Below are 13,482 nucleotides of genomic sequence, written 5' to 3'. Positions count from 1 at the left end.
TAAATTTATTAATGTTGGTAAACTAATTAATTTATGTTACTTTTTAGTGCTTATACTAAAATAGAGTCTTATCTAGTTTGTAATTCAGCTTTATAAAATTAGCTTAACTGGATTTTTGATTTACATATATAATAAGCTATTGGTCAACAAAAAATACTTATATTAATGAAAAAATAGGTACAACGTTGTGTTTTTAGTCGCATAGCACTTTTAAATAAATGCATTTAAAAATTTTTTTTTTAATTTGTCTTTTTTCATAAATTTGTGAATAGATGATTGTTTATTGTTTAATTTATTGCGGATATTGTTCAGATGCTTTAAAATTTCCAAAATATTCCCACACATTTCATGAAATTTGCCTGATAGGCCAATTCAGTGATTAACGTAAAGCACTTTCACCTCGTTAAAAGTGGCATGTTCACAGCACCAACTGCATCCCCAGCTAATCTGTTGCAATAACCACTGTAATAATGGTTGCAACATGCCACGAGCCCCAAAGCCCTGTCTTAACATTTCCAAACCAAATCGACAGCTTTCGGGGACTCCGATTAATTTGAATAATACCCGGGGAAATCGTTTTTTGTGTTTGCTTATTTTTCATCTTTAAATAAATCAAATCAGATGTGTAAAATAAAGAAAAATAAACACGAAATCCGACTGATTCCGATCGTAAAACATAACTCATTTTCCCACAGCAAACGTTCAATATTTGTGCAGTTTATATGGCTTATTTTCTTGAATTTTTATGACATCGCCAATTTCATGCTCGTGACCTGCGATTCATCTTTCAGTTGGTGCATTTTGAGACTTCTTTTTGGTAAAAATAAATTTAATTAGCCACCGGTTTCATGGAGCTGTGGGTAGATGGGCAAGAGTCGCATCTGGAGGCTGCTGCAGTTGCAACTTTGACATTTTGCCGCATTAGCAAGCAATTGCCGCAGTACGTGATGTTGTGTACCCACCCCCTTTTTCTATCCCATCCTCAATTTTTTGGCCTTGGTATTTTATTGCATCGTTTCTTTTTCGGTTGGCATTTTCGGTTTTTTCGTTATTCAGTTGTTTTTTTAGCCCTGCTGGTAATAAATATTTTATTAGACGCGGTGTGAAAGGTGTGCCAAATTTACACCACCACCACCAGGTGAGTTTAGGGCCTGCATGAGTGGCCTTTTTCCTGGCCAAGTCATTGGCGGGGATTTGCATTTTTGGCCATAAAAAACGGGAGTTGGCAGCTCTTCCTGGCATCCTGTTTATGTGCCGTTGGGGGCGGATTTCAAAGCCCCAATTTGTTTTCACTCCTTATTTTTATTTATTGCGGCGTAATTTTTGTATGTCGCTACCCGGCATTGTTGAAAGTTTTATGACAAATTCGATGCAAAGGATCAGCTCATTGCAAGATTCGCTTATTATGGACGGGTTTCGATATACTCTTATATAAGCTTGCCAAAGGAAATGCCTTTCAAAGATTCTTATTGGGTTTCCCATAAATTTCCCAGGGAACTTCTAATTGAGGTAACTTTAGGGGGCAACATTCTTCACTTGCCTGCTCCGTTACCAATTTTCCCATAGTTTTCTTCGCTCGAGTTGAGCTGCGTGTTTGCAGCTTGTAAGTTTTGCACTTAATGACACATACTTTTGCCGTAGACTGTTGCTGCAGCTGTTTAACCTAGTTATTTATGACACTTGGTCACACTTTGTCAAGCGCCAACACCCACACACATACTTATATTCGTTGCCACCCGCCTTTGTTTTTGCAAATTCCTTTTGCCAAAATGAAAATTCCTCCCTGGTAAATAGTTTGCAGGGCATCAGAGAAGAGGACTTGTTGTCCTCCTGTCTGGATGAAAATATTTGTGTACTGGCATTAGGGCCACACTGAGACAAATAATGATCATTTGGTAATGAATCTACTATTACTTGACATTTGCTTACGCAAGGTATCAATCTCATTCATTACGAATTTTAGGTGCAAAAATTAAAGCAAGTTAACAATAAAATAACTCATATATTTAAAAAATATTTTTTCTGTGTTTTTTCAAGCTCCTCGATGAGCCAATGGGGATCGGGCGGAGTTTAAAAGAGGTGGCAACCGGCATAAGGAATTTATTATCATTGTCGCCTGGTCAATGCACCTGCATGTCGAAGGGGGAAGGACACCGGGATGTCCACTGATGTCCTGCACAAATGCTCCGGCATAATTAAAGCCATTTGTTTCGCCCGGGATCCTTGTGGGTCAGGCGATTTATTGTATTTTCCAGTTAGTTTATGCTTCGAATTGAAAATCGGCAGGCATCTACATACATGCACTACGAGATATTTTTTGTAAGCTGAAATATGAAATCTTTTGAAAAATACTAAAGTAATGAGGCCCACCAAATTTAATAGTTAAAAATATTTTTAAAAAATTTAAATAGATTTTATCCATATAATTAATGTTGAAATTGTTAATATTTTTCATGTTCATTTGAGGTGTTGGGAATAAAAATGAGTATGCAGCACCCTCATAAATTGCAAGAGCCAAATGGCAGGGAAATCAATTAACCAAATGCTCGATGCTCATTAAGTCCACCACCCGAAACGAATTATGGTATTATAAATATTCTGGCTTCAGCCATTAATTTCAATCGCGGATTGTTGTTAACAAACGACGCAATTCGAAAATGTTCATTGGAAATGTTCAAGTGGCGGACTATCAATTTTGACAACGACAGCGTTTCACATAGCGATTTATGCGGCAACATTATGTATTCTTGGTGCATTTTAAAATCATGTTCAATTGTATGTAATTTATTTGCAGAAAATGTATTAATAAATAAGGAGAAAAACAAGATGGTTAAGATAACGCACTGGGGCATTCTGAAAGTGGCAGAAACCTAGGATTCTTTTTAAAGGCGAGTATAAACCATTGAAAGTATATTAAAACAAGAGAGAACGCTGTAGTCGAGTTTCTCGACTATCTGATACCCGTTAAGCTATTCTTTACAATATTAAAGACCAGTAATTATTCGTTTTGAAAGAGGACTTGTATGTCGGAACTGGAAAACGCATATACGAATAAATAATGCAAAAAAAGCAACCTTAACGCGCGCCTATTGGACCGCTCACATTAATTTGATTTAAGCTTCGCTGCTTTTTTGACATTTTTATTGTTATTGTTTGCTGGCGGGTTTTTTTTGTTGTTCGCTTTTCTTTCTTGCTGGGCCATATCGGTGGTTCCCATCGCTTATTGTTGTAACGGTGGCCCTGCATTGTTTTTTTTAAGCATTTTCCAACACATTTTATCGTTCGTTTGTTTTTCGTTCGGCGCGCTTTCGTTTCCAGCTTGCTTTTTTATTTATTTGCGCCATTGTTAAATGGCATTTTCATGCTCAACTGGCGTCAAATATGGAGTTCCCAACTCCAAAACGCACGAAAGGTGGTCGCAAAGGGGATTCGGGTGTTGACTCACAAGTTTCAGACACGTGCCCAATTTCGGCGGCGGGGTGTCAGGTGAACATTTAAATTTTCTCGTTTTTCTGCAATAAATAAACAATATATTGTTTTGTACCGCAAAAATCATTTTCCAAAAAACTGCTGATAAATTCATTGAATATAAATAGTTGTTTGCCTTTTTGCCGACACCGTGTTGTCCATAAATTCGATATAAAATATTCAAAATATAATTTTGCATACATCATAATTTTTTGGTTTATTTTGGCTTGCCTAATTTTTTATCGCTGCCGCAAGTTTGTAAATATTTGGTGCAATTTGCTACACATTTGTTTGGCAATTTGTTTATGAATTTTCGGGCGAACTGAAAGGCGTCCTGCCGAATACAGTGGGCTTCAATAGGGTGAATCTGAATAATTTATGAATATATAATTACTATTACATATCTTTATCGTTTTATAACACATAAAATTTATGTTTTCAAAATAATACTATTTTTAAATGCAATTCCTAATTTATTTAACATGTTTTCGTATTCTTTTTAATTTTTAAATACATAGTTGTTATATTTATTCTACAGCGTCCTCTGCTTAGTAGTTTACAATTTATTTATAATTTTCTCAACACTATACTGATTTTCCACTGTTTGCATACTCAACTGTCTTTCCGTGACATACTAAAATATCAAATGCGAATATATTGTAAGTGAGCTGCGATTCCTTCACGGTTGTCAGACTCTTGGCACTCACTGTGCCACCGTCTCTGGGCTAATGCAAATTTAAATGGCAATTTGTTTAAGCCTCTCAACTTTAACCCGGCAATCCACTGGCCAAAAAAGGACGGTGGGAGGGGGTAGTGGGGCAGATGTAAAAATGTTACTCACATTTGTTTCGGAAAAGAATTCGCAACTCGGAACTGGGAGCCGGAACGGGAAGAGTGGATGGGTGAATGGGTGGCTGGGTGGCTGGGGGAAAGTACTCAACTAAAACGCATAAATCTTCGTAAAGTGTCAGTGTCCATATTTTTTGTCTTCCTCTTCTTGTTGCTCTTGTTTCGCTTTCAGTTGCGCACTTGTTGTTTTTGTCATTGTCAGCAGCAGGAACTTTTCCACCAGCTGCCACAGGCGAATTTGCTTAACTCGAACTTTAGTCGCAATTTAAAAAATGCAATTAAGTATATAACAAATTTATTGTACAACTAATATATTAATTTACTTATTATGTTCATAAATTATTCTACCTAAAACATATTTATGAAGATTGTCTTATTTATTGTCACACATGGCATAAAAATTACTCATACGACCGGTAAGCCAGGCGTAATAAATTTGATCTTCTGTGATAAATGTAGCTGAATAAAAAATTTAAATATTCCTAATACTTACAGATTATTCATTTTAGCATTAAATGATAGTGCATAAAAAGTCAAAATGTTAGTCGGTGTAATTGTTACTGAAGTTTCACCGTGTTTGTTGCTGCTGCTGTTTCTGTCCATTGCGTTTTGGGGTAATTTGTACGCATTTCTTTTGTCATTCCGAGCGACTTTGGTTTTTTTGGATTTGTTTGCTTGCCCCGACAAAAAAATATGTTCTGTTGCTGTCATCGAGGCTGCTGTAGCTGCTGTTGTTTATTATTATTATTTCATTTGTTTATTCCATTTCCATACGCCACCAAGTGTGTGAATAACGAGTGGCAAAAAGCGGAAATTAGTTGCAGGCATCCATCTCTATATCTGTGCCTGTGCCTAAAAAAAAATCTAGCAAAATAATTATAAAAACGAGTGCTGGAAAAGTAATGGCACGAAGTGTTGCTAAGCTCGGCAAACTAAAAACAAAAACAATTAGTAACAGGCAAGGGGCAATTAGTTGCAGGAGAGGTCAAGGAGGAAAAAGTGCGGGAAAAACAGGGAAAGCGGGTGGAAAAGGGGTGGAAAATGGGGTGAAGGCGCAGAGATGGACAGCAAATAAATGCAAATGAGTTTCCCAGCAGTTGACTTTTTGTCTGCGTGCACTTGCAAAGCGATTAGCAACATTTATCCAAAACTGAAAACGAGGAAAAGTTCCAAGGGGACTGGTACCAGAACTTTCTGAAAAGGTTGCAAAACAGAGGACAGTTAAATGATAAATAAACAAGTGTTCGGTCGCTTGCTCCTCCTTTGTACTTGCTGTTAAATAATTGCCAAAGGAGAAGCTAAATGGCTGTGCAAATTGTTGCAGATTTATTTTCACAGGGGAGAATTAATGCATTTAAGGACAAATTTCATATGACCCGCACTCAAATTCTGCATTTAACTGGTTATCTTCCTGTATCTCTTCATGGTTTTTTCTTTTTTAAAGCAACATTTTAAATATATTTTTTTCTTTTGCTTTAAATTATTCAATTTATATATATTTGTTATGTATTTGTAAAGTTATTAAATCGAAATCTAATAAGGTAACAAGTGCGCTAATTAAATTATCACACGAGAGTTCACTCGAGTGATTGGAGTGGCTTACAAACATATGTCGGATTACCAATTATGCATAGAGCTAGATAATGTATAAACCAGCTGGCCTGTAAACATTCTAATTCCCTGATTTCCCTTCGAATATCTCCCTCCATCAAGCAAACAAAAAGTGGTTTTCGAGGGGGCTGTGGGCTTTGGCCGGCTAATAAGCACTTAATTAAATTAACGCTGCAGTCCGAAAATACAGAATTTATCCCTCTCTCTCTCGGTTTCTGCGGAAACAAATGCAATTAAAAAATATTAAAATTATATAACAGCAGACAGATATGGAGCTCCATCTATCAGGCAAAGGGGGTGTCGGGGAAGAGGGTTGGGTGGCTTTATTGACGTTGCCAGGAAAATTGTGGTTGCCACAAAAGGTTGAGAGGGGCAAAAATAGAAGTTGCACAAATAGTTTCCACTCGTTGGTATGGGGCGAAAATATTTGCTAATTATTTGCAAAATATTGGTAGCTCCTGTTTACACCATTAGTCATATTGCCGGTCGGCAGGCAGTGGGATTTTTCGCGTTGGCTAGCCCAAAGTAGTTTATTCAAATTTGCCAAAATGCATTGAAATTTTAACAGAATGTGCCCTGTGTTGAGGTCAAAATTTCAGCGTCATGTGTAACATTTTCAGCAGCAAAGTACATCGCATTGGTAGTGATGACCCTTGCAGGTTCTTCAGAGTGTTAATCAAACACAAAAGAAGCTAAGAGAAACTCTATGTTAGACTTCAGCTGCTGTTTAAAAAAGTTTTGTAGGTCCCAGGAAGGAAATTACACCTGCGTAATACCACAATTGCCACCACAGTCTTTACTCCTTCACCGCAGTACTCTTATCCATTTACACCACCCTCTCTTTCACTTTCATAGCAGCTAGCACTTTAATTTCAACTCAATTAGAGTGGAAAACCCGATAAAAGTTTTTGTCTTGATCATTAAGTATGCTACTCACTGGATTCCGATAGCTTGTCCCTTTTTTCTGCTTATAATTCCAGTCTCTATCCAAACGAGGACTGTCTGTCAACCACAGAGGACCAATTTCAATGCTATTCAAATTGCGTATCCATCTTCATTTATTTCATTTTCCTGTAATTTCCTGAAAATTCTTTCTTTGCTGATATTGCCCACGGCACCCCTTCCACCACTGCCTTCTCCTGATTTTCCCTGCCCCTTTCCAGCTTATCTATCTTTTCTATCTTCGTGGACGTCGTGGGCACGTCTTTTCCTCTTTTTTGGTCGGAAATAGGAAAGTGCGCCAACTTTTCGCCTGAATTGGCAACGCTTACTCCACCCGACTTCCACTTTCCCCCATTGGCTGCACTTTTGCCAGGAGTCCTTTACACGTCAGGGAAATTTAATGAATAAACATATTATATGTAAATTATTCATTATGTTTTCCCTTTATTTCAACCCACCCAAATTTTTTATTTATTTATAATTTATTGTATAAGGTTTATAAGTTTATGTGAAAGGGGAATGCGCAAGGTAAGAATTATAAATTAAATTTCTGTCAGTGTTTTGCTCCTCTGGTGCCCCTTACTCTTGCGGTTTTTGCGGTTTTTGGTGTGGGCTGAGTGCATCCATCGGACGATGGCAACCTGTAATCGTTCTTTTGCGCCACATTTAAAATGTCTCCGGGTGTCTGCTTCATCTGCTCCCCAAACGCCCCACTACCTACCATTACGCCTCTGTTTCTCCCCATGAAACCCCCCCTTTTTATCCCCTGACCACCGCCACTGTACATCTGTCTCCGTGTCCATTCGTTCATGTCTTGTTAGCGTAAATCAAGCGGAACAAAGCGACGGCAACCAGGAAGAAGAATCCGGCTGAGCTGCCGGAGAAAGGAACCACGGAAGGTGGAGAAGGTGGGTGCCACGCCGGGATGCAGCTCCCCATTTAACTGCAGCCCCCTTTGAAGTCAAGTCGCTGGCTAGAAATTTATTACGACGCTCAAAACGGAAACTCGCTGGCTAAACTGCGCCTCTGGGATTGCGTTACGGATTGCAGTACGCCGGAGAGACAGCTAGCTGGGATGTCCTTTTTGCCAGGACCTCGTTGATTAAGCGCCGCGCCAAAGCCTTCAAAATGGCTTTGTAATGCGGTCGGATGAAGGAACCCGTTTAAATTGATAAATTCCGCTAGCTCAACCGCCAGGAAATCGCACGGATTGCGTTGGATTGCGATAGTGCTTTTATGCTTTTGATGGATGGTGACCGTCACACAAGTCCTCTAATGCTTTCAAGTTCTCCGATTAGTTGCACATTGTTGTATATTTATCTATCGATTTTAAATGCTTATTAACGAATCATCTCTCTATACAGATATAATATTTATATTGATTGTAATATTTTTTGTTTATAATTACAATTTATAGATTTAGTGATGGGCACCTTGGGAGCCCCATCTATCAGGTTAAATACCACTTTAAAAGAGTCCCTAGTTTCACTCTCTCCTATGCTGACACGTCTCCCAACCGAACCAATTAACCCCCGTATGTGCCCCTACAAGCTGCTTAAGTTTAGCCCCAAACTGTTTGCCCAGTGACCAGATTCCCGCTATCCGCCTCCAACGGAGCCTTGTAAACAAGGTGGCAAACATCAGTTGGGAACTCAAAGCCATCGACTGACCCCCAAAGTCCACCCCAGAACACATAAATCTCGTTCTCGGACTCCAAATGCAAATCAGCTTGAAGTGCTGAGCAGTTCGATGGAATGGGTGATGTGTAAACTAATTTCGCTTGCCAATTAGTGGAGCTGGGCTCCGTAATCCCATCATACACTCATAAACATGAACAAAAGCTGGAGCCCCAGACAATGCTCCAATCGAGAATCCTCGCTTGAGGATTTCATTGGCAACATTCGATGACTATGTGAGTGCAATTTATTGATTTCCCGCCAGGTCAATTGGTAATTAGAGCTTGTGCCAAGTGCCCTTAAAAGGACTTATCTCTATGGAAAAAGCGATTTTTATCCCCTTGCTGTATGCTAATAGGCCATTGACAAGTAATAACATCTTGGTTCCAAATTGGAACAAACTTCGGGGGCTACTGCCAATTTTCTGCCCGACTAAACTGAGAATTATATATCACTCATACGCATTGGTTGGCAATTTTCAAATACCAGCCACAAATTACATTTATCCACATTATTAATATGAGTTCGTTCATCTTTAAATATGATTGTGCTAACAGCGTAAAAATGTTTTGGATTATTAATTTTCGTTTTAAAAATAAAGCATACTAGTTAGCTCCAATTTCATTTTTCTAGTTTTAGGAAAAATTGTTGTATAAAATTCAAAAAGAAGTTAGTTAATTTTACTTTGTTTCTAATAACACATGGCATGTGAACTTGCTGCATTTATGAAACCCACTTAAATGTCTATGTATTTTTATTGCATATATTAATGCAGAACGTATAATAAGCAAAAGTAACTCGCTTACGCAACAACACGCTTGCAGACAAATGACAACAAATGCGGCAGCTGCAACAAATGCATTAAAATATGCAACTGCAGCAGTAGAAACAATAATAACAATTCCCATTGTCTGTGAATCTGTTTATTCGTAGATGTGTGTGTTTGGCAACATATTTATAGACTACTCTGTTGCCTCGGGCCATGACTTTCTTATAACTCTTCTCACTTTCGTTCTGAGGGCACAACACTGAGCTTTAAATTCTTACAGTAAATTTTTGAAGCAAACGTAATAATTTGCGTAGCAATAATAATTCGAAATATTTTTAATATTATGACAGTGATTAAATTATCGCGTAAAGAAAGAAATTGTTGAAAGTGACACTGAAATTACTGTTCTTTGATAGGTGTATGATTTTATGTTTAACACTCTTTTTAAAAACATTTAATAAAATGCATTTTAGCGTCAGATTTAAAGGTACATATTTCAACCCACTCGTTTTTTCGCTAAGTGTGCTTTTGGGTCCGAAGCAAATGCAAATTGCATACATAATTGAGTTTTGCGGGGTGCAGAGTGACAAAGGGGCACAGAGACTGGAATTTGGAATCTCTGTTGGAGGACCATGCTGCATGCATGTTTCATTACTTTAATTGAAATTACTCCACAATTATATTGAACATATTTGGGTGCAATCAGAGCGTACATACACCACCCCAATACCATTTCGCCTGTTGCCAAAGAAGCTTAACGATGGCAACTTGTGTTGAGAAATCAATTAGGTTGAGTATACGCGATGGTGCTCGATATCGGGTAGGGAGTGTAAAGTTGTAAGCCTGTCTGAGCCAACAGTTTTCAATTGTCAGCTGCTGCCAGCTAAGAATAATAATAATAATTAAGTTCTTGTGGTTGTTGGCAAGTAATTTATACCCACATGCACACCATTTCTGTTTTATTTTCCATCCGATTAAATACTTTCACACTTCAGCTAAGTTTCATTTGTTCGGCTTAAAATTCCTTTCGCTTTGCCGGCTCCATTCATTCATCTAGCTGAAAACTGGGTTTAACTGGGGGTAATTCCGAACCCCTGATTTATGTGGCATAATTAACGTTATCGCTGTGCTTGCAGACCTCACATGCGCATTAATTTAGCAAATCCGAATGGAAAGCACATAAAAATATAGATTTAGCACGCCTCGAATGCGCGATCCGCCGTTCATTCGAATTTAATGAACTGTCAACACCGCACGGGTGCAACGCGGCGTATGCGTGATTTATGAGCAGCGGATCAGTTGCAGATAGCACATGGAATTGACCTGTATCGGTGATGATGTCATGTTATCTAGTGGCAAGATAGCGTTTTAAATATATATGGTGTATAATTATCCAAGTGGGAAATTTATAAAATTGCAGTCATCGTAAGCTAAGTAGCGTTTAATACTTTTTCGTTTTTTATCTCAATAAATCTGTTGTAAGAAATACATTTGTCCAAGCTGAACATTTTAATTGTTCTTGCCACTCTAGATACCGTTTGACGGAAAATACAACCGATTTTGTGCCCCCGGCGCTTGGATTTTGATTGTTCATGCTGATACCGAGCCGGTTGCCGGATTTAACTGTTGCATACGCACAAAGGATAATGGCGAGGAAGGAGTAGGTACCGTAATGCATTTCCGTCTTTGCCTGCATGTGAGTAATATTTTAATGAAGACACGGCAGGTGGAAGGCGAAGCAGAGTGGAGCAACGTGGAGCAGAGGGGACGACATGCCGCGGAATTCCTTTGCCTTGCCAGGCACTTTATCAACTTCCGGCATGTGAGCGATGACAACCAGGACACTATAGCAGGTGTTTCGGTGGGTGGTGTGAGTGGTGTGAGTGCCAGGCTGAAAGTGGGTGGTTGAGATGAAAACTATGAACGCAAATCAAGCGCAGCCAGCTCCTTGGAAAACTTTCCACCCGGGGAAAAGACGTGGTGTGGGTGGAAATTCGCGGAAACTTGCCACATCGCAATGAGGCTCGGAACGTGCTGAATGTCCTGCTGCAACGCCCACCGCCTGCAACATCCTTTGCATATTTTAGGAAGTGATTGCGCAAATGCATAATTTAATGACAGGCGATAGAGATGGATGGTTGATGGTGGATGGGGATGGAGATGGAGTTCCGAGCGCCAGAGATTTCCTTACTGCAATTTTGATAAACGCTTTACAAATTCCATTTCGGTTTAGGGTATGGGTATAACATACTTAAGCAATGATTTAAGGGGTAAGTTTACAAATCTGCAATTGAATTAAATGCAGAATACCCTTTATGAGTGACTTTAATAAATCACGTGCTTGTTCAAGTAAGCTGCCTGTATAGGTACTCATTAACCACTTTAAAACTAAGTCAGTATGCAAAACTATTATTTCCAAGTAAATAAGCTGTTCTAATTTCTGCTGAAGTGTATAATGGTATATATCTATGTGGATTCTTTGAACAGGCAAATACCAAACAGGGTCACACAATCCCAAATAGCAAACAGAAATCAATCAAAATAAACTCAACCAACTTATCCATTCATTTTGCCATCAGCTTCCACTTTTTTTGGGGAAATTCTTTCCGATCAACGCCCCCAGCAGCCAAATGTAATGCACATTACACCACAACAGACATGTTTACCCAGTGCTCCCCATATCAAACAAATTCTGTGAATATTTCTTTTTAAATTCAAAGTTATTTATATGTGAGGCAAAATTGAAATTGCTACGAGGTATGGAAGGGCAGCTGGGGGCTTGTCACGCCATCGATTCATCATCGTCATCGCACAATCATCACCATCGACAGTGTCAGTCAGCAACATTAGCAGCGACATTGAAAAGATGAAAGTGTCCGGGAAAGTGATGGACTAACTGAGAAATTGAGTTACTCACAATGAAATGCAACGAATTTCAGCCAGGAACTGTAAACTAATCACTTCTGCGGCGAGATGTGACTTTATTAGAGAGCGGTCCTTTCAATATTCCACATAAAGAAATAAAGAAATAATTTAATGTAAAATAATTTCAATATTGTTGCTTGCACTTTGATTTACCAATATCAAATCTTGATTCGCAGTCACAGTTGGAGCTGCTCATCGCTTTCCGCAAATCCCGTGACAGGCGACTACTTGCGACGACATTCATTTAAGTACCGTGGGGACTATTCTAAAGATATTTTGAACATATCGAAGTGAAAAATATGTGCGACTGCTGACATTCCTTTCGATTCTCCATTCCCATTCCCACTTGGCTCCTTATCCATTCACCACTCACCCCTTCCCAACACACTTCTTTGTGTGGCTGTCTCCCCGTCAAAGGACGAAATTGCATAGCATTTTAGTCTGCTGGGATGCACAATAAAAAATGTATAAGCTACGATTAAATCAAACATTTGGATAAAATAATGTTGAATAATTTTATATTTTTATATTTTATATTTTTATCAATTTAAACTCTACAGTAGAAAATTAAAAAAAAGCAACCTATAATTCCAGTTTGGTATTTATATTTTTTTCAGTGCAGTAAAGAAGCTTTGGTTTGTTGGCGTGTGTGGGAAATTGTCACTTGAAAATTGCCGAGATGGAGGCGGTACAGGAATACAAATAGGAGGCAGTGAGTTTTCTTAAATGCGTGTTTGTGTGGTTTTGGTTTGCTGACATATTCAATTTTAAACTGTGACAGATATACTGATACATGCGGAAAATATACTTGGAATAGCTTAATGCACTTTTCACTCTCTCCGAATCTAACAATAATTCCCTCAACCAAGTTCTTATGCCCTTTGGATTGTTTGCGCCTGGCAGTATTGCTCGAATTACCCCACATTTATTTATTATGAACGTTCGGCCGCGTGATATGCAATTATACGAGGTAATTAGTTAAAATTGGCATTAAAGCTATTCGATGCCTTCCGCACATTAACGTAATTAAGCTGGCAATGTATTGGAGTAGCCTTTTCAGTGCTCATTTCGATTACGTGCTTCCCATATGAATTGCCAAGGAAATGAGGGGCCTTTCGGAGAGGGGCGAAGGGAGCGGGGCAACCTAAATATGGGCAACATCAATTTGCATATTATAATTTGCAATGCGAACATAAATGCATATTTTTTGAGAGGCACCAAAGGGGAGTCGGGGTGGCAGTG

The sequence above is a fragment of the Drosophila yakuba genome, chromosome 3L (genome assembly GCF_016746365.2).
Source record: "Drosophila yakuba strain Tai18E2 chromosome 3L, Prin_Dyak_Tai18E2_2.1, whole genome shotgun sequence".
Classification (NCBI taxonomy): domain Eukaryota; kingdom Metazoa; phylum Arthropoda; class Insecta; order Diptera; family Drosophilidae; genus Drosophila; species Drosophila yakuba.
Note: the sequence above shows the minus strand (reverse complement) of the source record.